Source organism: Vicugna pacos, unplaced genomic scaffold (assembly GCF_048564905.1).
Source record: "Vicugna pacos unplaced genomic scaffold, VicPac4 scaffold_19, whole genome shotgun sequence".
Lineage (NCBI taxonomy): Eukaryota > Metazoa > Chordata > Mammalia > Artiodactyla > Camelidae > Vicugna > Vicugna pacos.
The window spans coordinates 64,047,829-64,073,780 of NW_027328740.1; the positions used below are offsets into that span (position 1 = coordinate 64,047,829).

General features: G+C 41.6%; 1 long non-coding RNA gene across 1 annotated transcript in view; it reads right to left on the reverse strand.

The window, feature by feature from the left end:
• Positions 1-10,718: 10,718 nt before the first annotated feature.
• Positions 10,719-25,952, reverse strand: part of LOC140693183 (uncharacterized) — a 30,248-nt gene continuing 15,014 nt past the window's right edge. Inside the window, exon 3 of the long non-coding RNA XR_012068896.1 lies at positions 10,719-10,816. This is a non-coding gene — a long non-coding RNA (uncharacterized lncRNA). The remainder of the gene's footprint in view (positions 10,817-25,952) is intronic.

Genomic DNA, 25,952 nt, shown 5'->3' on the forward strand with positions numbered 1-25,952 from the left:
TTATTCAGTGTTCAAATCCCTCTTAAGCCAGGTTACAGCCTTCTCTGTGTTGCCTCAACTCGTTTTCTCTCAACTGCACTGCTATTCTTCTTTCTCTTGGTGGACCTCTCTTCTCCCATTTGCCATGTACATGGCCCTTTTCCCCAAGGCCTCGTCTTCAGTCCTCCACCTGGCAGGACTGAATCGCCCCCACAGCCTCACCCACATCTCCTCTGAGCTCCTGACTGGTGAAACCAGCTTAACAATGGACATCACCCCTTAGATGTCCCATAGACACTTCACACTCAAAATGTCACACACAGAACCATCTCCTCGAAACCAGCTCCTCCCCTTACACTCCCCCTGCAGATCTGCTCTCTGGATGGGTCACTGAAAGTCAACTCAGCAGCTCTGTGGCCCACCGCCCCGGTCCTGCAGTCCCCACTGCAGCAGTCACCACTTATGCCGCCCATGTCTCTCTCCTTCTGCCCACGGCCTCTCTGCAGGCATGTGCCAATTGTTGTCTGGGTTACCTGGGTTGGTCCCCGAAATATCCTTTCCCCCAAAATATGGGCCTCCCCCCAAAAATAGTATCTTCCATTCTGCTGCCAGAATAACCAGATATTCTGCAACATAAACATTATGCAATTCTCTTACAAATATTCCAATATATCCCTGCTTCCTTAAGGATATATTGAAGTCTAAGCACACAAGGCCCATCGTGACAGAGGCCTTGTGCACCTGATATTCCCACCTATGGATCCTTTGTTCTAGCTCTACTTGTTGTTCTTCAGTCTGGCCAAGCCACTTCATGCTGTGTACACATATATGTCTCTACCTCTCTGCATGAAGTGTCCACTCCCTCTACCACAAAATTGAGAGCTAACTTCCTTTCACCTTTCAAGATTCAGTTCAAATATTTCCAGCTCTAGGAAGTCCAATTTGTGTTCACCTGCTTAGCAATCCATTAACTACTTGCCATGCCTCGCCTGGCCTGGGAAGTGCAGACACCAAGTCTTACCTGTCTTGGTCTCCCCAGCAGTTGATGCAGTGTTTGGCATAGCAGTACTCAATGTTTGTTGGTTGGATAAATGAATGAATCAGTAAAGAGATGAGAGGTCTAAAATCGCCCCCAGTTACTCAGCTGCCATTTTGGAAAGTTTATTCTGCGGAGTTAAGGAAATGTCAGTGCAGGTGGTGGGCAGTCAGAACAGAGGTGAGGGCGTGGGGGAGACAGGCCTGTTCCTGGAGAGCGCAGGAGAGGAGTGGGTGGGAGAGCACTGGAGAGATAGGGAAAGGAGGGGGCGGGTGCAAGGAGATGTTGAAGAACAACTGATATTAAATGCAGTAAATTAAATGGAGAACATAATATATGAAGGGAAGATCAAGTTAACACAGCAAGGGTGGAAAAGGCAGTACCAGAGATGCAGAGCTCTCACTTCATCCCTCACAGCATTCCACTTATGGCACCCGCCCTCTGGGAAGGCAGCGTCAAATTCTTGAGGGACTGGTGTTTGTGCTGTGGGTGCTCTAAGTACAAAACGGTATCTTATGGCTTCCAGATTTTAAGACTGATAGATTATTTCTCTTATGTCCCATGTCTGACTTCTCAGGCAGCAGGATCATTCACTGGTGGGGGGAGAGATATTGTGGTTAACAACTCAGGGTTACTCTAATAATCTCAAAGGACAGTGGGGAATTCATGAAAACAAATAGAAGAGAAATTTCACTCAGAAAAAACCATTTGCCATATAGAACCTTGTGGGGGCATTGGGGGCAATGTTACCGCCACCTCATCTAATAGTTGTATGTGAGTGTGTTGAAACTACAAGCTCAAGTCACTTAAACTCGTAGGAGAACCAGGGTCCAGGCTGTGGTGCTCCAGACATGGACGGGAAGATGAAAAGTCTGACTACTGCCTCCGACAGGATCACTACAGTCGGGGAGCACAATGGACATGGACACGATTATGCACCATCAAGACAAGAATCAAGTACAATTCATGCCTAGACAGGAGAGCAGATAATCTCTAAAAAGTGGAGGGGTCCCTGTCAAGGCTTGGCAAGAGTCCTTCCAGGCAGAAAAGCAGAGAAAGGTAATTCAGGCGAAGGAGACTAGGGTTGGTGGCTGCGTGCAAGGCCTAACGAAGCACGGGTGGAGGGCTCCAGGGTCATCTATCAGTAGCTGTTCCCCTTCAGCAGCTAAGAGGCATAACTAAAAGGCAGGTGGGGTGTCATTAATGATCATGGGGAAAACTGGGAGGAGGAAACTGAGGTCAGGAGGTCACCACCAAAGGCAATTTATTTTAGAGGAACAAAAATAATTCAAAAAGCACTTGGAAATTCTATCTCCCATGAATGAAAAGAACACAAAATAAGTTTCACTCCAGCATTGAATACAGAATAACAGACTTCCTACTCTCAGAAATGGATTGAATTTTCTAATTCGTCAGGGATTATTTAGATAATAGGAAAACGAATAAATCTGAAAAATCTCTCTAGAATAGCTGTTACTCCATCCTGTTATGTAGGGTAGAGTTAGGCTGAATTATTTAATTGGTATTTTAATGAGACTATAAAGTTCTAAAAGCCCTATCAATTTCTCCCAAAAGCGTACAATTTTTCCTTTCATGACATTTATTTGACTTAATTAGAACAATAACTTTTTTCCAAGGCTTTTTTTGTGTGTGTTAAAATACCTAATGATATGCTGCCCCCAGAATGTTGTTGTTATTATTAATGCTGATAATACCCCCAATAAGACATATTTACCATTATGACTCATTTTGGAATAACAGGTCATTGGCTTAAAGTCCTTTTGAAAATAAGAAGAAAAAACGAACATAATTTCTACACCAGGGACAGCAGCTGCACCCTTCATGGAACCTGGTCACTAAACACAGCAAAATCAAAGATGAAACTCAAATCAGACACCAGGCCACAAAGCATAGCTGACTGAAGATGCCACAATATGACCTTTCATTCACTGAGGGAACCAGATGCATTTCTATGTATAATGTATATTTTTAAAAGCAATTATTTTATATATAGAATGTAATTTAGGAAAAAGAAAACTCCATCTGTAGACTTATAAACAGGAAGCACAAAGGGTGCCTTTGCAGACAAGAACCTGCATGCATAAATGCAAAGCCTATTGACAAAAATCCTTTCCTGTCTCCTAAGTTTAAAAAAAAAAACTACTTCAAGGCAGTGGTGAGCTGAAAGATTTCAGATACAAAACGTGCACATCAACAGCCTTCTAGTAGATAAAAGTGCACCATGCATAATAGAAAAGATAACGTTTCCTATGGAAATCTATTTTGAGATGCAACAATTTAAAGGCAATTGAGAGCTCAAAACCAAGTTCAACCAAGAGGAACAGAGCCCAAGCAAATGTACGGAAATGGACAAAGACATTGGAAAAGGAGGGGATCTGTGTTCTACCGATACTCCAGATCAGCAAATTCATCCTGAATTCAAGCCAGTGATGTGTCATGAGGTCACTCAAGGAACCAGGCAGAAACCATCAGCCAGAAGAAATAGGAACAATATCAAAGGCAGGTGTGAGATGTGGAAGGGGTGACCCGGTGCACCTTGCTGCAATGAGGCAGGATGCGCTTGCGAGCTTTCTGTACAGGCTGACTGGCTCACATGACTCTGTTTAGAAGGATATCAGCCAACAGCTGTGCCACACGGGCTACAGCCTGAGCTGAGTCACATCTAGTAACGGTTCTGAGTTCATCCTTAGACGACATGACCAGAAGGATCTGAGAATCAATGGTGGAGACATATCTGAATAAGTATTCCATTTCATTCCTTGGCAGTAAATCTTCAGCTTTGTACAACATAAATATTGACAAAGATATACACAGGCACCCTATTTGAAAGCCTGACTGCATAATTGCATCTAATGGAAAAAAGCGGGCTCCGTTTCGGTATGCTAGGACATTGTTTGGCTTGGTAACCGATGCTTCTGAGACCCAAAGCATACTCTAGTATAACCGACAGCACAGAAATCTCCACTGATGACTTACTCATTTCAGGGTATTCATAAAATAACCCCAGTTTGCTCATGGGATACAGATGGTTTTCCCGTTCCCATCGTGGGTTGGTCTGTTCTGCTCCCGAAATTGTGGCATCATTAGATTCATGATCCAGCTGTCAAACAGATCAAATTATAAGGCAGGATATTATCAGACCAAGGTCATAAAAGTATTACTGATATCTCAAGCTGAACACATCATCTTCCCAAGAATTTAATTTCTTGTTTTCAGGATAAATTTCTTTTTATTGCTGCCTCCCTACCCTCAAATATTGTGAAAACTAGTCCTGACTACCTGCCTTGGGTTTACCAAAATTGTAACGACTACTACTACTTTATCTCCTACCTCCTTTTCAGGTGGGCATTTTAGCTTTTAGAAGATGCCTTCCCTCATTTGTCTTTTTTACCCCCACTTTTCTGCTATTATCCACCATGGCCTTTCCAGTCTGAAAATCGTCAGAGAAAATAAGTAAAAGAAAGAAATACAGGTTCTGTGAGCTGGTGATAAGTGCTGTGGAGGAAAATAAAGGAGAGTGAAGAATGTGTGCTAGGGAGGAGTGGGGATGGGGCAGTGACCTTTGAATAAGGCAAAGACGGGAGCAAAGGGGTTTGCAGAGAATGGGCAGAGGAAACAGTGATCACAGGCCTGGAGGTCCCTCACGCTGGACAGACAGCATGGAGACTGGTGTGGGCCACAGTGAATAGGAAATAAGTGGTGGTTTTGGGGGTGGAGCCTTAGAGGCTGCCGTGAGGATGTGGGCATTTTTCCCTTTGAAGGAATTGCGGAGCCCTGGAGGGTCACCGAGCAAAAAAGTGATACTCTAATTTGGATAGAACAGGTCCAAGACCCTAATATAAGCTGAACAAATCAAGGGCCAAAGAAGTGACATGCCACCTCAAATTCAGTGCAGAGCTTGAAAGAAACACAGCCTCGACTCGCAGCCCAATGCTCTGCCCCCTTCTGGATGCTGTCCCACAGAGCTGTCTCTAACGTTATGTTTATTCCTCACTCAGAGGCTTGTGGGCCAACTGAATGCTTCCCCCTTTTTCAAATGGCAATTTGTCCTGAAAGGAAATCAGAGTTGGCAGTGAAACAAGGCATGGACCTGTAGCCTACAGAGCTGTTGTCTCTGAAAGCAACAGGTGGCACGTGGTTTACTCGTGGAGTTCAGCAGAAGAGACAGAGCAACAACAGAAAACTCAGCACCTGGCTGAGCTTCGGCTGACAGCACTGCACGTTTGGATGGATTTCAAATTTGGACAGTGAGGCGGCTTCACACGAAAGGCAGGTGTATACATCATACATGCCCACACGTCTGTATGCATACACACGTAGACACACACAGAGCATATGATGTGACTTGTAAAGAGCTGCCTCTGCTTGGTTTCCCACGGCCTCTAATTTCAGCATTAACCTTTCATTGGCCATGCTCCCAGGCCTGCTACGAGATTTCTTTGCAATGGAACATGCCCTTCGCTTCACAATCTTTCCCCACTTCTTTCAATGACATTAGGGGAAGAGCAGGGAGCCCTGGGAAATGCTGGGGATATGGACTCGAGATACCGCTGAATCTGAATCCACACTTCATGGCTTATTTGTTATTTAACTTTATTTACATTCAAAATGCAATTGTTGCAGATCTCAGAAGATGATTTACACTCACTGCTATGGCAGAATGTTGCGGTTAGTAGACTCACCACTGGATCCTCTTATTCAACACGTTCTTCCAATATTTCAGATATTACTGTATCACAAATGCCCATTTCTATATTTTGATATCTGCTTTTCAGTATGATTATCTTCCTTCTTTATTCTCTAAATCTTATGGTTTTAAAACATTTTTCTGAGAAGTGTTCCACAGGCACTTTACATATGATAATTTGATAAAGAGATCCTGGAGATCAAAACCACATTTAAATCCTGAGATAAACTCAACTGTGTCATATACATGGCTAGGTTTAGTCTGCTTACTTTGTTACTTTGTTTAGTAATTTTTGTTTCAAACAACAAGATCCTTCTGTATAGCACAGGGATCTACACTCAATAACTTTTAATAGCCTTTAGTGGAAAAGTATATGACAAGGAATATATATATATAGTCCAAGAATTAAACAAGAATTAACACAATATTGTAAACCAACCATAGTTTCAACAAAAAAAGTTGAAATAAAATTGAGAGATGAAACTTCCACTGCCCAGGCTGCTATGAGGATGAAAAAATTCAAAGCAGGCCAGGTATTAGCAACCCCCCTGACACAGCAAAACCCCATGTGGGGTCTTCCTTTTGAGCAGCACAGGCTAACCGGCTGTGGTCACCTGTAAATAAGGTTGAAGTCACTTAGACCCTTGGCTTGGGATCACCGTGGCCACAGGGGTGGGGGTCACTGTAGCACCTACGAAAATGACGGGGCCAGCCTGCTGCTGAAGCCACTCCCCAGGCTGCAGCCCAGAGCGCTGCAGGCAGGTCTGTGGTCCGGCCGGGGGCGCACAGCTCCACAGCCCCTCGGAGCCCTGCAGTGCGGGTGGCGCTGGGACCGCACTCGTCCATTACCCTCCCTGGCACCCAGACTCGGGATTCTCCTGGGGGAATTTTTCTCTGCCTCATACTTCCTGTCTCAGCCACTTGTGGAATCCGGTCCATGCCCCAGGGAAGAAGGGCTTTTACCCTCTGGGACCCAAATCCATCACGGTTTGGATCCAGAATGAAACTTCCATGTTAACTCACCTGGCGCTCCCTTCTTGTGCTGAACTGCCCTCCCCCGTCGATGGCATTAGGTCATATTAGAAGTCCCGACTTGCTTGTCCTTAGCTAAGACTCTGAGCCTCTTGCTCAGTGTTCCTGAGTGGAATCACTCATCTGTGGCAGAAAAGCTTGGGCTGTCGTCTACCCATCATTGTCCACGGTCTTTTGGGCTTTCTGTTGGTTTAAGGTTCTTGTGCAGGGATATCAATTTGCACATGAGAAGCAACTGTAGACATTTTAAAAAATACAGACACTGGATCCTCCCCCCTCTCCAGCCAAGGCTGGAAGCTTTCTCCCTCTAGCAGGGGTTACTCAATCATTTGCTTGGGAATTGACCACACATATTGGCATAATCATAGTAAATTACCCTTTACTCTGTGCTTGCCACGTGGCATTTTCTACTTCATGTTGTCTTTGTACCTTCATTATCACATTTAATCCCTGCATTATTGATTATCACCATTTCTGTTGAGGACACTCCTACTTGCTAATCTTGAATACAAGTATCTTTGATTCTCTTAAACTATTTCATTCCTGAGTTTCCTGTTCCTGAATTTAAAGAGTGAATTATGGACGTATGTATTTAAGATTCTCTTATTATATGTATCTGACTCATCCTCTAACCAAATCATATCTGGAGAAGAGAAATTTTCTCTTTTAAACATTTGCTTTTTCTTATTATATAGTAGTGCATACACACAGTGGAAAATGTAGAAACATATAAAGTAAGAAAATTACAGCCATACATTATCTAAACACCAAAGGACTATGCTATGTCATTTTGGGCATTTAACTATTTTTCTTTATATTTTATCATAAAATTTCCCTAGGAAAGTTGCTTAACCCTGGAATTGTACTAGCCTTTTGTCCAGTACAGAATAACATTCCCAGAAATGACCCCAACATCAAAATAGTATGTGAGGCTGGGAAGGCCACAGGGCACTCAGCTTATTGTCTGAGTCCTACAAAGAATGCTGTTAATTCACTGATGTTACGCATTCGATGCCTGTGAGTCAGTCACTCACTCAGCTGGCTCGGACTGAGACCTACTTTATACCAGGTGCCGATCTAAGTGCTGGGGAGACCCCAGAGGGAGCCTGGATCACGGCATCACTGTCCTTAATTTGCTCCCAGAATCCTACTCAAGAACCCTACATGGGATAGGGGGGGCAGAGGCAGGTGAGATATGGTGAAATTCATTTCATTATGTTCCTTTAGACATATTTAAAAAGCATGAAAATAGTCGCTAATTTTGGTAAGTTTTCTTTTCCTTTCCTATGTATTTTTGAGGATGGGTATAGTTTTGGTGCAGCAAGAGTAATTGATAGATCTTTGGTATGTTAGGATTTTATATGAAAAATTAAGAAGAAAACTGCACTTATACAAAGAGAAGAGGCAGTGAGGAAAAAACAAGCCACCCTCGAACTTGGCTACAATTCAGAATTCCTGGTTTTCAAAAAAGGGAAACATAAATCAAAATAAATTCCCTAAATATTTTAGCCCATAGTAGAAATACATGGAGGCAAAGTTCAGCTCACTGGAACCTAGAACAATGTGCTTACTTAAGCGAAGGTATAAACAGACCACAGATACTATAATGCATCCTTTATTTTAAACTAGTTCATGTGAGCAAGTTTCATTTCACATAAATTGCTAAGTAACAGTTTTGGAAATATATCCTTCTTGATTGGTAAAAATAGCTCACGGATTACCAGATTCAACAAAATTTAGTATTAAATAATTTACTTATTTCCTTCAGGAAATTCTTTTGAGTAATCTGAGTTAAGTGTTTCCTCTATCTGATCTATTACTTTTCACAGAGAAAAGTAGTATTATTTGCACATGACCTACTTTTACTCCTCTGGAAATATCTGACTGTGAGCTCAGGTTAAGGGTTGTCTACTGCACAGTAGGGAAAAAAAAGTTTCATTTCACAGCGGAGATCAGAATCATTTTTTTGAGGGGCGTGGTGAGCTGGGGGACAAGGGAAATGCCTTTGTTTCGAGACAGACCCCAGGAATCCACACTGAAGCTGAAAGATGTAGCCCTTGTGAAGAAATGTGGAAGGACACACTGACACGAAAATGTGTTCACTCTGCAAAAACAGAAAGAAAGTAAGAAAAAATAATTTAACTGCCCTATAAAGAGAATGGACAGAAACTTGGTAATAAGGGAGAGAGAAGGAAGGTTAAGAAAGGGAGGAGAAACAATGAAAGGAAACTTGGATGCGGTGGGCAGAATACCAGGTTTCTGGAGCCTACAATGAAGGATGATAAGAAAAAAAGTACAGTTTAACAAAAGTTACAAAGTTTAAAATAGTTTAAAAATTAAAAAACAAAGTTAAAAAAATAAAATTTTATAGTGGCATGGAAGATTTTAAAATGATGGAGGTTTTTTATTTCAAAATTCAAGTTGTTTGAGTTTCTCCCCCATGCTACAAACAACAATAACACCTGCTTGTGTAAGTGGTTTTGGGGGACACCACAGAGACTGACGAGCTCTGCAGTTAGGTTGGCCAGGAGCATAATGCTGGTGTGGAAGGCAAGACAGAAGAGAGATCAATAGTTTCATGAAAACAGATACTCAAAGCCAGAAATTATCTTAAAAAGGTTAGTGTGGTAGGCAGAAAAATGTTCCCCGCCAATATGTCAATGTCCTCATCCACAGAACATAGGAAGAGGTCAGATTCCCTGGCAAAGGGGCCTATGGTTGCAGATGTGGTTAAGGTTGCTAACCAGTCGACTCTAAGAGAGACCAGCTGGATTATAGATTTGGGCTCAGTGTAATCACCAGGGTCGTTAAAGGAGGAAGAAGGAGGCAGAAGAGGGGAGAGAGGAGAGGAGATCTGACCACAGGTTCAGAGTCAGAGGCACACAACCATGCTGACCTTGAGACAGAGAAAAGAGGTCACAGGCCAAGAGACGCAGGTGGCCTCTGGAAGACAGAAAAGTCAAAGATACAGTTTCCCCTGAGGCCTTCAGAAACAGCCGTGTCAACACTTTGACTTCATCAGGCTTCTGCGTTCAAGAACCCTACAAGGTTAAATTTGTGTTGTTTAGTGGAGACTTTTTCTTTTTTCTTCCTACTACCATGATGTTTGGGGATACTAGTTACAACAGCAACAGAAAGCGAATACAGTAAGCTCCTTGAAATGTTCAGAAATTGCAGATAACACTGGACTGTCCACTTTGATGTGGGATTGGGCTTATGTGAAAATCAAAAGGACAGTGTGACCTTTGCTAACATCTGCTTTTCTCATTTTTAGGAAGAGAACAGTAAGTCAAAACCTCTGTTGTTATTATTTTAGACAGTGTCTCTTAAAACATTATGTAACCCTGTGCCTTAGGACCCTAAGAGAGTCTCTGTTCTTAGAAGAACCTGGATTCAGAGAGATAGGGTCTTACATCTGAGTCCCACAGTGGTCTCTTATTGGCAATGAGAGCTTGGGCAAATCAGTTACCCTCTTTAAGCCACAGGATCTTCATTTGCAAAAGGAAGATAAGAATAAGGATTGTTTGGGTGATTAAATTGTACACACACACACATGCACACATACATATATGTACAACATTTAATACAGTGACTAGCACATACTAGGCACTCAACAAATTCCTGTTATGGATTTTTAAATGCATATATAAAAGGAGGAGAAATTTGCAGGAAGTTGTAGGAAAACTTAGTTCATGGCCCCAAAAAGGGCTCTGATCAGTCAGTCCCCAGTGCTGTGCTAATAAGCAGAGACTATAGCACTTGAGGATTTATGTTAAACATAAAAAGGAAGGTATTTAAACATAATTATTAAACAGCAGGTACATTTATAATGTTGGCTGGATCATCTTATCTGGAGAGCTTTAATAAGCAGAGAGTCTCCCCTGTTCTAGAGATGGCCACGCAGGAAAATGACGTGGGTGGGTGGGCCGTTCTCACCCCAAGATCACATGACTGAGTACTCACGGAAGTAACACCTCTTGTATGTTATTCCAGATGGACTGTCCTCCCATGATTATTGTCAGCTGTGTCATCAGTTCAAGGAGACAGCCACTTGAGTCACACTGGAATATTAGAAAGAAAATCTCATTTAAATTTTGGATAGCTCTAACATGAAATAAAGTCATTATTTTATGCCTAAAATATCTAAGGAACAGAGAGTAAAGACACTCTTCATTGGGCAACTAAGAGAAAACCTGAAACAGGTTAGACTGTCAGAACACAAAGCTGTATTCACACCTCTTCATTTCTGTATTTTTACAGCCAATACACCAGATCTCACAGATAAGTCACAAATCTGCCCTTAAAGAATGTGTTGTAGAAACACGAGGAGTAGTAGTTGACAAAGTGGAACAAGAACACCTTCATGGCTGGGTTGTTCTCATAGTCAGTCTTGTCCTTGGGAGCTCTGCAGCTAGAATAAAGAAAAGTTAAGTCTGCAAAATTGTGAACGGCTTTGAGACCCTAATCAAAGCCACGGACACATGAGTTAACACGCTAAATATGTATGTATATATATATATATATATATATATATATATATATATGTACACACACAATTCACACTGTTTTCATATCAGCTCTTTTGAATTTCTTAACATATCCACTATGTTAATTCCAACTGTACACACTGTTGTAAGAGTTTCTCCCACTAAGAACGAAATATCCCACAAGGCAAAAAAAAAGTCACCCGTACCTTAAAATTTATAAGCACATAAGTATCTAATGGGCAAGAAATTTCCTTTGTCAGGTGTAATTTGAAAGAAAGCTACTTCTAAACATCCTGCTAAATAATATTCTCTTGTCTCCCTGAACGGCAGTAAGGTAGGACTATTGAAGAAGACAAACAAAACACGGGGCAACTTGCTAGAAGCATTTGGGGAACATAAAACGGGTCATCCTTCTAGTTCAGAATTTGAATTGGTCTTAGTATTTTCAGAAGATGACAACTGAGCAGACCACTGGGAGAACCACCCAGCCACATGCAACGTGTGGGAAGCACTTAACTTAGGCCGCTAAGCCGCTGGGTGGGATACAAGCCAGAGAGAAGAAACATTTATTATAGAAGTCGCAGCTGATGAGAATAGAGCTACACTAACGGGAACAGCATGGGGGGAAGACATATAACAGTGTGATTACTTGTCCTCTCCGTAACGCGCAAGCAAATCTGCCACTGGAACCACGACCCTCTTCCACTTATTTGCAATACAGAGACTATTTACTTTCAACAATAGGGTATATTATCTAATGTAATTGAAATTATTATTAAGCACTGACATATTTACACAGAGTTTGGACATTCTAAAGCTTCCTTTGTCCCTTTTACTAATGCAAAAATGGAGCTAATTCACTTCTCACATAGGCTAGAGAAAATACGTTTACACTTGAAGTTAACTAAAGACTGTAATGTACTGCAATTGAAGTGCTTAAAAGATAGTCTCTGTTTTGACCTGGTTCTAAAACTAGTGTAGAAATTATCTCAGCTGCAGGAGGACCTTACCAGAGTCAGTCATCATGATTGCCACTTTCTCATATATGGCGTTCAGGGTCACCATGATGATAAAACTGATGAGGGAAGCAGTGATGGGCGTGGCCCACCTGCACAGTCAGGTACTTTTGGATTGGGTCTGTTCCATTCAGGTTCTTGGGAAGTTTTGCAGAAAATACAATGAACACTGAAAGTCCTTAGACAATGATCCCAATAACTGAAGCAATGGTCAACAGGACCTGACAACCCAAAAACCCAGCAGCATAAGACTCACTAATGATCGTATTTTTACACAGAAAACTTGCCCCCAACCCAGCTTAAACAGAAAACATGCATGTGTTGTAAACCTCACATAAACGTGAGAAGTGATATAAATCGCACGTAAATGCCATGAGACGTGAATATCAGGCATGTTAAATTTTAGGGGAGGAGGAATGAAAGATGTCAAAAAGAATGAGTGCTTCCAGTAATGTAACATGCTGACAGCAGGAGCAGCTGTGTGCAGGGCATAGGGAATATATGGGAACTCCACTTTCTGTGAATTTTTCTGTAAACCTAAAACTGCACTAAAGAAGGAAGCCTGTTAAGTATATTTTAATGGGTGAAAATGGGGTAACTGGTGGCATGATATTTTGGAGGGAAGTCTGTGATAGCAGAACCAATGAAAGTATCCCTTCTACATCTGTAGAATTACTTAGGTTATGAACTAGTTGTAACCCATGAAGGGGATATGCTTCCTTTCAAGGGAGAACCTATCACTGATTCAGGGGTCAGCAGGTGCTAGCTGTCGTCTTCATTCTGAATAGGACCAGTGAAGCTGTGGACATGCCCTGAGGGAAACAGTGGAAGTGACAGCAGGTCTCTGCTGATGAAAGCTTCACATGCTTTTCATACTCCTTGAGATCTTAAAATGGCAGGTATTCCTACTCCCTGCATTTACATAAGTTTCATGTCCCTGATCCCCTGTAGTTCTGACTGTGTGGACCCAAGGGCAGCGGGGGTGTCTGAAGCATAATTTGCACGTGGCTGATAGGGTTTCAGTTCCTCACTTGGCAGGTTTTTTCCTGCCCATTGAAGAATGCACATTAAAGATCCCATTTTTAAACTGTTTTCCTTCCATCTACCTTCTTGGTCATAGTCCAGAAGCATGTACTCAGTGTCCCTGGCTGCTCCTGATGACTGCCCCAGAGAGAAAGCTACAAAGAATGTGAATTTCAGGACTAAGTGAACCACATCATGTTATTTACAGTAACAGCGGGTGGCTGGCTTGCACCTGCAGGGGAGAGCAGAGGGAGTGTTTACAAGCCCCCCCTGGAGCCACACTCCTGCATCTGGATCCCAGCTCCGATGCTAGCTGTGGGGCCTTGTGGAAATTTCTTAACCTCTAGGGGCTTCAATCTCCTCACCCATATAATGGGAGGATAATAATAGCAATTTATAGGACCATTGTGATGAGTCAATTAGTTACTAATTGTGAAAACAATTGGAACATTAACCGCAGGCATGTGAAAAACTCTACCTAAGTATTAGCTATGAATATGGTGACCAAAGTCTTTTTTTAATTATTATTATTATTTTTTTTACATTTTTTATTGATTCATAATCATTTTACAGTGTTGTGTCAAATTCCAGTTTTCAGCACAATTTTTCAGTCATTCATGGACATATACACACTCATTGTCACATTTTTTTCTCTGTGATTTATCATAACATTTTGTGTATATTTCCCTGTGCTATACAATGTTATCTTGTTTATCTATTCTACAATTTTGAAATCCCAGTCTATCCCTTCCCACCCTCTACCCCCCCCGTAACCACATGTCTGTATTCTCTGTCCATGAGTCTATTTCTGTCCTGTATTTATGCTTTGTTTTTGTTTGTTTTTGTTTTTTAGATTCCACATATGAGTGATCTCATATGGTATTTTTCTTTCTCTTTCTGGCTTACTTCACTTAGAATGACATTCTCTAGGATCATCCATGTTGCTGCAAATGGCATTATGTTGTCGGTTTTTATGGCTGAGTAGTATTCCATTGTATAAATATACCACATCTTCTTTATCCAGTCACCAGTTGATGGACCAAAGTCTTAAAAAGGCGTTTTTCTTAGTTTTTAAGCCATCAGTTTGTAGAGAAAGCATTTTATTTTCTCCTCTACTCTCTTTCATCATCCTTTCCTTCACAGTTAAGTCTTCATGCTTGTGAAAGGAATAACTTTTTGGTGTGTGTGTGATTAAATGTGAAAATTAGTTAAGGCTGAGAAAAATGTATTATAGAAGGTATATTAAGCCTTCCTCTCTTGTACAGCACATATAGGCCATTTAAATAGTATGCATTTTTTAAAAGTCTGCATAATAATTTTTTAATTATGTATTAAGTAAACATAAAAGTTAAGAATCCTTAAATGCTTACTATTGCCTCAGCACACATCTATTTTTCAAAATCCTCACAATTACCCTGTGGGGAAAGTAATATTATATCTCTTTTACAGATGAGGAAATAGAGCCACATGGAAATGATGCAATTTGCCCCAAATGAAGCAACTTTTATGTGAAAGTACTGAAATACTCAAAGAGCCCAAAGACACACTAACTGTATAGCACTGTCTCCTACATGGTCTGTAAAATCAATTCTAATTCATTTCAGAACTTTTACAAACTTGAAACATTTCCATTTTTCTTCCAAGCACTTAATGGGTTCAATATTTCTTAAGAAACAGGAAAGCTTTCCATTCTCCTTCCTTAAGTTTCTTATTTATCATCTTTTCTGATCATAAATTTAACATTTGCTCATTAAAGAAAATTTGAAAGCACTCAGTAATGGACAGAACTTCTGTCCTGTATCTGTCCCCAGTCTTAGAAGAGGACCCAGAACTTGCTTTAGGATAAGTAACCTCCCTTTCGTTTTTAGTCCTGTGATTTAACCTCGATTGACCCACTCTTTCTGAAGCACCAGAAGTAGATCTCAGTTGGTTTAAGACAAATAATACCCCTCATTGTATTGGCCTCGCACATGATTGGAGAATTGGCAAATAACCCAGGAAGAGCCACTATTATGTGAGGAGATATGTGCTGGTGCCCATGTGAATCATAAGCTTCCTCTATCAAGAGAGAAAGGGGCCAAAAGGGACCTGTCTTGGTTTGGATGGATGATCTGGGATGCTGCGTGCCTAGAAGCATCATGCTGAGACATCTTTGGACACAGAATGAAGACAGGACAAAAGCAGCCCTTGACATCATCTGGGCTAGAGTATCTCTCCTTGACTGAAGCCAGACCTCAGACTGGAGGTTTTCATTTACAGGAACCAATAAATCCCATGCATCCCCATTTTTTGGTTGTTATTTAAACACATTGGAGATTGATTTTGTCACCTGCAATCAAAAGACCCCAACTCTGAAAATGAATAAAAAATAAAATAAGAATAATTGCTTCGACCTTTAGACATAATTCCTTCAGAACGGTGCATTGTTTGTATATTACAAATCATTTTATATATTAATTTTATCCTCAAATCTATCATAACACTTTGACATGTCATAAAATATTTTCATGGACACACTTTTTCATGACTGCATACTATTCTACTTTGTGAAGGGTTGGAAGAATATTTTGGCTGAGATTTTATATATATATTTATACACATACATATAAAAGTATGTCTGTGACTTGCATCCATACTGACTTTTCCCTGCCATTTTGAAATAATTCCTGATTAAAAGTTTTTCAAAGCTGAATTAGTGGATTAAAACATATGAGTATTTTTGACTCTTGATATCAACTGCTAGACTGCTTTCTAAGAAGGCTTGAGGAGTACACCAGAATTTAACACAGCATTGTAAATCAACCATACTTCACAAAAATTATCCAGTAACTAGGCATGGTATTGGTGATCACTGGCATTTCATCCTCATAAACAGAGCTGTGTCACTTGAGAGGTGGAAAACTATTTCATTTTGATGTGCACTGAGTGAATTACCATTGAAGTGTGACATCTATTTTTTCCTTTGTGAATGTGTGTTCATCTTTTCGGCCTTCTGCGCTCCTGAGATTTTTTGATGTTACCTTTGAAGTGATCTGAACTCTCTATGTATTGAAGGAATTAGCCCCTGGTCGGATTTGTAAATAACATCCTCTGGTGTTTTGTTTAAAATTAGGATGCTTCTGATGCATGGAAATCTTTGTATACTTTCCTCTGAAACTTACTGTTCATCTAGAGGCTGTATACTCATCCATATTTATTTCTAGTTTTTTTTTCTAATTGTGTTACTTTTTAAGTGTTTCTGGAATTTATCACAATATATGGTTCACTGTATGATTTCAATCTTTTCTTTTCCCCCCAAGTAGCTAACAAGTGTTCTATTCACTGAATAACCTTTATTTATCTCCCTGATTTGTAATGCCTTCCATCTCTTATATTAAATTATTATTGATATCAGAGCCCATATCTGGACTTCCTGCCCTATTTTCTAATCTGGCTATTCTTGAACAAGTAAAACTCTCATTATCTTATTAATTATTATATTACTAATATTATTTTATTCACAATAAACCCAAAAGAATTTTATAATTTCTGATACTTTGGAGATATGATCTTTTAATCTAGAATCATGTGATTAAAGCACCTTTTATACCTTTCAGTAGTTTTTACTTTTATTTTTTGATAGTTCCTACTATCCTTTTGTTAGGCTATTTTTGGATATTTTACCTTGGCTGTTACACTTGGAAAATTTTAGAAATCTTAATGCCTCCAACTGGTCTCTTAATCAGACCCTGGAGAATCCTAAACCACTGATCTGATTTGAACAAATGAGGTGAAAAGAATTGGGTGAAGCACTGTGAGCAGAAGAGACTGTGGAACCTCCAGAGTGGCACCCTGCATTGGCTCAGATGTTCTCTGGAAAAAGTTTTCTCTATGAGACTACATAGTTCCCAGCTTGACTTTCAGTTTTCTCAGCATTTCACATTAGATTTTAAGAGTCTGTGGCAGGTTCTTACCCAGAAATAGAGCACTTGCACAAAGGGTTATATGTATACACTTTCCCCAGGTGGTAAAGGGAACACGCTCTTCTTCCTAATTAAAAAAACAAGTTTAGTCAATCAAGGGATTACACCAATGAAATGATATTTTTCCTAACTGGTCACTAAATCCTAAACATAATATAAAAAAATAATAATTTTCAGACATAGCCTCATTGTTTGTAAATGCATGGGTTTTTTTCTGTTTTTTTTCTTTTTCTTTTCTGTTAACGATGTCAAACGCACAACAAAATATGTACAGTGTTCGTTTTAATACTATTTTTTGAAAATTCACATGTGAACAGTAAACTGTTTCCCTGCCATGGTCTGAACACCTGACCAGGCCAGGCTTTAAAGCTCTATTCCTTAGCTTGCCTTTGATTTCAGAAGTGACGGTAGTTACAGCTTAGAGTCTGTGCAGGACAGAAAATATCACAGCTGTCTGCAGCTAACTGGTCTCTACTGTGTGTTTCTTGGTTGAACTTTATGTGTTAATTAGCTACAACTATGAAGTTTAAGAATTTCCATTTTAGAGTTTATATTTAGAATTTTTTAAGAGATGAAATCAGTAAGACTCAAGATTTACCTGGATTATAAAACCAGATATAGTATAATAATAGCTGTAACTAAGTACATGGCCCTTCCTCTCTGCCAGGAGGCCTTCCAAGTAGATTCTGTACATTACTTCGACCCGTCTTTACCACTGTCATGAAGAAGCAACTCTCTTATTCTTATTTTATAGGAAACAATGGCACAGAGAAGTTAAGTTGTCCAAGATCACTTAGGAAGTAAGCTGCTGTGTTCAAATATGAATTTAGGCAACTTCATTCGCAAGATCTCACTACCACGACGCTGGCCTCTCTAAACAATGGAGCATGCTTTCGCAAGTAAAGTAAAATACTTCAAATAAAAAACTAAAAAAAATAAGGCAATTTTTTAAATAAGGAAGAATGATAAAGTTAAATGAGTCTTCATCTTCAATTTTTCAACAAGCATGTTTCAATGAAAATTTAAACTTATTAGTTGGCAATTTTAAATTTAAACTTGGCAGTTTAAATGACCAAAAAATTTTTCTTCAGTATTTTTTGTATGCTGCCAATATGATAAGTTTTTGTTTTTCAGGACTCAAAAGCATTATGAACATCTAATTTTGTCTTAGTTTCAGCTTTCATCTCTGAATGTACAGTCTTTCACCAACATACGCTTTTACCCACATCTTCAGTTGTAAACAATGGGAACTATTCATAATGGGGATTATTAGAAGCTTATTACATTGTAAAAGGCCAATGTCACTTTCTATTGGTAGCTGAACCTCATTTTTGTTCATTTATAAAAAGAGTTTGACCTACTCCCTCCATATCTTTTCAGTGCCAACATTCTGTAGAACTGTGATTCAATTTATTAAATCAATATTTGGAGACATTTTCAGATGATCCTAGTAAAAGCATTTTTTTCCCAAGAGTTATTCATGCTCACAACCTACTGTCCTGTTGCTGCTGACCGCAAGCACCATCAGCTCTAAATTATCTCAGCTGATGGAAAGAAGCAATAATACAGATGACTCAAAAATCATCTTTTCATAGCTCTGGAATGTTGATACAAAGATATATAGTTTTATTTTTTTTAATTTTGCAGCAGGAGTGGCAGCAATAAATTTACATTTCCAATTATGTAAAATGCCTAGCTCAAACACTGCTCAAATACTGATGGCACCTCAACAAATGTTTCCCTGCTTCTTCTACCCTTTCTCTGACTTTAGGATGAGAGTCATGCTTCTTTGTGCACATCCCAATAGGAAGGGGGAGCAGTGACCGGGACTTAGTTCAAGACAAAGGGGCACCTAGTCTACGATGAAAAGGAGGCCGCAATAATGAAGGTGCATGTGAAAAAATGGGAGTCAACTATAAAAACCAATTTGTCTTTCCTTCTACATCTGTGTCATTGCAGCTAATTTATATTTTGCATTTTTTTATTGGTGTTATGGAAGGATACAGATCAATGCCTCTTTTCATATACACTTATACCAGTCTTTTTCTTTTCCCCTTTTTTCTGTTATTATGAAGGAAGGACCTCACTTCTCTTCTGTGTCCACCATTCCAGGCAGTGCTCCTTCAACTTGGCTGCACATTAGAATAACCAGAGGAGCTTTAAAAACTTCCCTATGCCAGAATGCACCCCAGGCCACTGAGTACCATCAGAGTTTGCAGTGATGGAATCCAGGCACCAACATTTTTTAAGGTCCCCTGGTGATTCCAACATGCAGCCAAGGCTGACAAGTCCAGAAGTAAACACACTAAAGTGCATCTAAACAGCACCCGCTTTTCCTGGGTAATCTCATCTATCTCCACGTGGGGACAACGTGCCTCCTATTCTGGCCAGACTTGTTCTTCCTGCTCAACCGTGTCCCATTTGTACTCAAGCACTGCCTGGCGCCGATTCCAGAACTCCAGAAGTAAGGTGACTAACAGAGAGAGAGAACAGCAGAATGTGGATCTTCAGTGATGACTGATGCTTCAGAAATCTGTACTTAATATTTATTACACTTAACACTTTGGTAAATGGTTAATAAAATCACATTTTATTTATAGGCGATACTAAAGAGAAAAATGAGTTAATACCTTTTTTTTAAGAAAAAAGAAAATGAAGATAATTTATTGAACTTTTGGAAACAGACAAGCTCTCTAGCTCAAGGGAAAGGTATTAACGTGATGGTCAGAGGCAGGTGACTATCTGATGCTAAAGTACCTGCTTCCAGCATATTATGCCCACTAAAAACACAAATATCGGGGGGAAGGGTGGGTATATCTCAGTGGTAAAGCACGTGCTAAGCATGCACAAGGTCCTGGGTTCAAGTCCCATTACCTCCATTAAAAAAATTAAAAAAAAGCACAAGTAACTGTCACAATTTAAAAGCAATGCACGGTGCACCCTCCAAGCCTTCTCCTCACATCACTCTGTCTCTTCTGTCCAAAGGATCTGAGGGTGGAGAAGGGGATGAGAATACTTTAGTAGCCCCTGCATTTCTATTTTCCACCACCCCAGTCACACAAACTTAAAATAATATTCTTAAATATGGAAAACTGCCATTTTCCTCAATCATCGGTAATTTTTAGAAATCATCATTCTGTTTTAAGACTCGTAATTTTAAATAGTAGACAAAAACAACATGAAATGTTAATTGAAAATGTGGCTTCAGGGTGAATCCCCTAAGCCCTTCTTCCCACCAGACTGTTACCCCTAGGCCCCAACTCTAGAGAAATTGCAGAATAACCACTGTGTCCTCCACCATTGTACCTGAGTCTCTACAATGCTCTGAGAATAAAGAGGAAAAAGACACAGTCCCTGCTTCCGGGAGCTCCTAGGTGCACAGGACTCATTGTGAAATGATGGCTGAGGAGGCGTGTTAAGAGGGCTTGGATAACAGTCAGCAGAGGGTGCTCGGGGCAGGGAGCCGGAACTGTAGCCAAGGCTCTCCCAGAGGAGAGAACCACTGTGGTGAGCTCTGAGATGCCCTAGAATTGATCAGGTGAACTTATAATGTTAAGGCCATTTCTCCCTGGGGAGCTGCACATGCAAAGGAGGGAGGCCAAAGAGAGCCAGGTCCCTTCCAGGAACTGCAAATAGTCTAGAAGCGAGCACAGGGTGTGGGAGGCAGGTGAGGCAACCAGGTGGAGAGATCACAGGGGCACATCACAAAGGGCTCTGTGTGCCTCCAAGGTAGAGGAGACATGCAAAGTGATCTAGAAAGAGACAAGATAGAGGCAGGGAGGACTATTGGCAGGTTCATGTGAAGGCCTGCTGAGGCCCTGCCAGGAGGAGAGAGAAGAAAACATTTCAGCAGGTGGACGGATTGGCCACAGGTGTGATGGAAGGGCAGGAAGGGGACAAAGATGCCGACCAGCTTTCTGGCTTTGGCAGTGTCTAATTTATAATGCCATTCCCTGAAATAAGAAAGGCAGGAACCTCCTAGAGGAAAACATAGGCAAAACATTATCTGACATACATTTCAAAAATTTTCTCCTAGAAGAAATAAAAGCAAGAAAAAACAAATGGGACCTAATGAAACTTACAAGCTTCTGCAGAGCAAAGGAAACCAGAAATAAAACAAGAAGAAAACCTACGGAATGGGAGAAAATTTTTGCAAGTGAAACCGACAAAGGCTTGATCTCCAAAATATATAAGCAGCTCATACGACTCAATAAGAAAAAAATAAACAACCCAATCCAAAAATGAGCAGAAGACCTAAACAAGCAACTCTCCAAGGAAGACATACAAATGATCAAAAAGCACATGAAAAAATGCTCAATATCACTAATTATCAGAGAAATGCAAATCAAAACTACAATGAGGTATCACCTCACACCAGTCAGAATGGCCGTCATTCAAAAATCCAAAAATGACAAATGCTGGAGAGACTGTGGAGAAAGGGGAACCCTCCTACACTGCTGGTGGGAATGCAGTTTGGTGCAGCCACTATGGAAAACAGTGTGGAGATTCCTCAAAAGACTAGGAATAGACTTACCATATGACCCAGGAATCCCACTCCTGGGCTTGTACCCAGAAGGAAATCTACTTCAGGATGACACCTGCACCCCAATGTTCATAGCAGCACTGTTTACAATAGCCAAAACATGGAAACAGCCTAAATGTCCATCAACAGGTGACTGGATAAAGAAGACGTGGTATATTTATACAATGGAATACTGCTCAGCCATAAAAACTAACAACATAATGCCATTTGCAGCAACATGGATGCTCCTGGAGAATGTCATTCTAAGTGAAGTAAGGCAGAAAGAGAAAGAAAAATACCATACGAGATCGCTCATATGTGGAATCTAAAAAACAAAAACAAACAAAAACAAAGCATAAATACAGGACAGAAATAGACTCATGGACAGTGAATACAAACTTGTGGTTACCAGGGTGGTAGAGGGTGGGAAGGGATAGACTGGGATTTCAAAATTGTAGAATAGATAAACAAGATTACACTGTATAGCACAGGGAAATATACACAAAATGTTATGATAAATCACAGAGAAATAAATGTGACAATGAGTGTGTATATGTCCATGAATGACTAAAAAATTGTGCTGAACACTGGAATTTGACACAACCTTGTAAAATGATTATAAATGAATAAAAAATATTAAAAAAAAAAAGAAGGGCAGGAAGAGGGGCAAGTCATGAGAGGAGACAACTGATTCAGTTCTGGCTGGGTGCCTGTGGGCTCCAGGAGAGATGTGCAGTAGGCAAATAAAAGTCTAGAAATCGGGAGAAAGTTCTAGGCTGAGCCAAGTAGTTTTCCTGTTTCAAGAGGCTAATTGGTGTGAGTGGACAAGCTCACAAGAGGTGTATAGGGATAGCTCTCACCCTCCTGCATATGGGATGCATTTGGGAGCCTTTAAAAAATAGTGCACCACAGCCTGGAGTGGGGCCTTTGTACTGTTTATTATTTTTTAAATACTTCTTTTATTTTTGTGGGGAGTATTGAGCTTTATTTATTTTAATGGAGGTACTGGGAATTGAACCCAGGACCTCTTGCATGCTAAGCACGTGCTCTACCACTAAGCCATACCCTCCCCACCTTTTTTTGTTTTTAGACGTTAGCTCTACCCAGCAGTCAGGGTTGAGAATCAACCTGCAGAGAGCAGAGAGCCTTGGGGTTAGAGAACAAGGAGAAGCTGCCCAGAGCCCTGTAGACCCCACCAGGGGCAGCCGGAGATGCAGGGAGCCTCGGAAGGGCTATGAGGAATGTGAACTCAACACTCCCCAATGGCAAAGACGTCAAACATGTTTCAAGCACCCACTTCCCAGCAGTGTTTGTTCTGACTTTACTAGTATTCCAGTAATACTGAGTGAGAATAGAAATTATCTGGACACAGGGATCAAATTCAAATGCTGATTATGACCATTCTTAGTTGCATGATTACTGATTAAAAATTACTCGTCTGCCACGTGTAAAACGGGGGACCTAGCACAGTGCTCGTGGGCTGCTGTGAGCGTAATGAAATGACATCTATAAAGGCGCTCCTGACTCTCAGAGGTAATTGCTACTATTGTCCCCATTTGGGACACCAAGAAACAGAGGCACAGAAAGCTTCAAACATTTGCCCAAGATTAGGGTTGAGGTCAGGAATCAAGCCAATGACTTCTTGGATCCAGAGCCCAGGATCTTCTTACGAACAACACGGCACTGCCCAGGCTCCCTGCTTCAAAACCAGCCTCCCTTTGGCTCAGTTCCATGGCACCTGCACTGCACAGATGTCCTCACTGCCTGCCTGCCCTCCCGGTGTCTGACCCCAGCACTCCTCCCTCTGTCCCACACAGCGCTTCCTTGGGCACACCATCGCTCACGAGGCCATTGCTGTGGCTACTCGGATGTTTACACGGAAACGCAGGTGGCAGCCCAGCTTTTTGCTATACATGCTGCTGTCAGTGGAGGCAAAGAGCTCACAGTTGGTGGGGGAGGCCACTTGTGGTCTCCTCCTTGGCTGGAGAGCTGGATGAAATCCAGTTTTCCTTTGCAACTTAGACATCCAGCATGAGAGATATGTAAGGCCATCTGGCCTCTCAACATAGAAATGATGCCCCCGCAGTCATTCTTAACATTGTAATCTCCTGGCTCCACCAGGGAGCAGAGGCCATGGCCTGTTGTCCACCAAGTTTTGTTTCCTTGCACAACAGCTACAATGGGGTGAGTTAACACCGGACCAGAAAATCTACAAAACCCTCGTGTACTATTTCCTGACACTTGCAGGTCACCAAAATACCCCAGATCCTCCAAGTAAACAACTAGTAAGAGGAACTGAGCTGGCTCGTCTGTCAGACCCCTGATGGCAGGACTGATTTGGCCTCTCCTGCTCTCGGGATGATCCGTTCTCCTTCTGTGTGCCCTTCCCCGAGTGAAAGGGACTGTTCTTTGTTTATGGGCTAGGGAGTATTTATGGCTGTCTGGCCAGAACCTTCAAAAGTAGAGCTCTTGGTGAGAGTGGAAGCATGGCACCCACGTCTCATGAGCTCAGCTACTCAACAGCCTCATCTAGCCAAGACTGTGGCCAACACCAGGGGTCCATGCTGTTGAGTGTTGGGTCTGGAGAGCAATGCCTTCGCCACTGAGAAGCTGCCCCACCACTTGTGACCTTGTCCCCATCGAGGGGGAGGTGACGCATCCATGGGATGAAAGCCGCGAGGGCACTAGGTGACTGTGGACCAAGCTGTGACTGGCTGGTCCTGCCCCCCATGTGACCCATGTTATCCTCAAGTGCAGAAAATCCCCAAAAAGACCCCTGCTTGAGTGAATGGGTCACCTATAAGCCAACTGTCCTCGGGCCGCCTAAGAAGCAACACAGTATACACAGTGAGCCACCCACTCACTGAAGTCCCCAAGGCTCACAGCTCCCTAATGTGACACCAGGTAATCCCAGCAAATAGAAGACCCTTACTTTATAATTGACTTGAGAATTCTACTACCAACACTGCCTTCCACCTTCCACTTATGAAGTTCTTTCCACTCTATCCCCTGCTCTGCAATTGTGCAATCAGTCCAGAGCTCCTTCATGAGACAGGAGGGAAGGGGGAAGGGCACTGCCATTAAAAGAATGGCACAGCCATTAGCACCGAGACGGTGGAAAAGTCAACTCCCAGTAGATCTTGAGCTTCAATACACACTCACTGAAATACAGCAGGATGCTATATGGCACTCCCACAGGTGCCAGGACAGGTTCAAGGCTGACCATGAAAGGTCAAAGGGTGAGTGGTGGCCCAATTTCTGGTAATCGCAACACCTTCCCCAAAGCGGTTGGAATATTCCTCCCACTTATTAGCATATGAAGATACTGAGGGCATAAAAACTAACAACCACACCTCGTGGCTGCTCTCTCTGCTGAGGGAGACAGCCCACACTCTGTCTGTGGAGTGTGTATCTACTTTTCCTTTAAACTGGAGCACCCAACCCTCACGCCTCATGGCCTTTCTGTTGCCTTCTGAAACAGCCCACTCTGTCTGTGGAGTATATATCTCTCTGAATAAATCTACATTTACTGAATTGTGGCTCTCTCTTGGATTCGTTCCTGTGCAAACCAAGGACCCACACACCACGAGGTGCATCTCAGGGACCCAAATAAGACCTGGGATACGGCCATCCTCTCCCCCACATTTTCCTGTATCATACATTCCTTCCCAAAGGATCTCACCTTGTGCACTCCAAAGTAGACGGCACTCATGTGTCCTGACGTGGATCTGCTTCTGCGTTTATCATTTCTTATGTCCACTAGAACGTCATCTTCATGAGGACAGGGATTTGGTTCTGTTCACAATGGAAGCACCAGCACATGACAGGTGCTGGAGAAGTATTAGCTGAATGAATGAGCTGTGGGAAGTCCTGGGAATTCAACCTGGAACTCCTAGCCACTTGGGCCCCAGCTCACTCCAGTTGCTCCCTCCTACTCATGGCTGACCTCTTGCCACCACTCTCTGCTCTGCCATCACCTGAGCCTGGATGAGCTGAGATGAGCACACACCACGGAGAGCATGGTGAATGGTTCACGTCGTTGCAACACACTCACCCTCTGACTGCCAGGGGTTACTTAGGATGGACAAACTGAAGGGAGCACCATGTGCACCGCCCTAACCTACAACTCACTTGAAGCACCAGGAATGCACACATGGGAAGCGCAGGCCCTTTCCAACCTAAGGAGA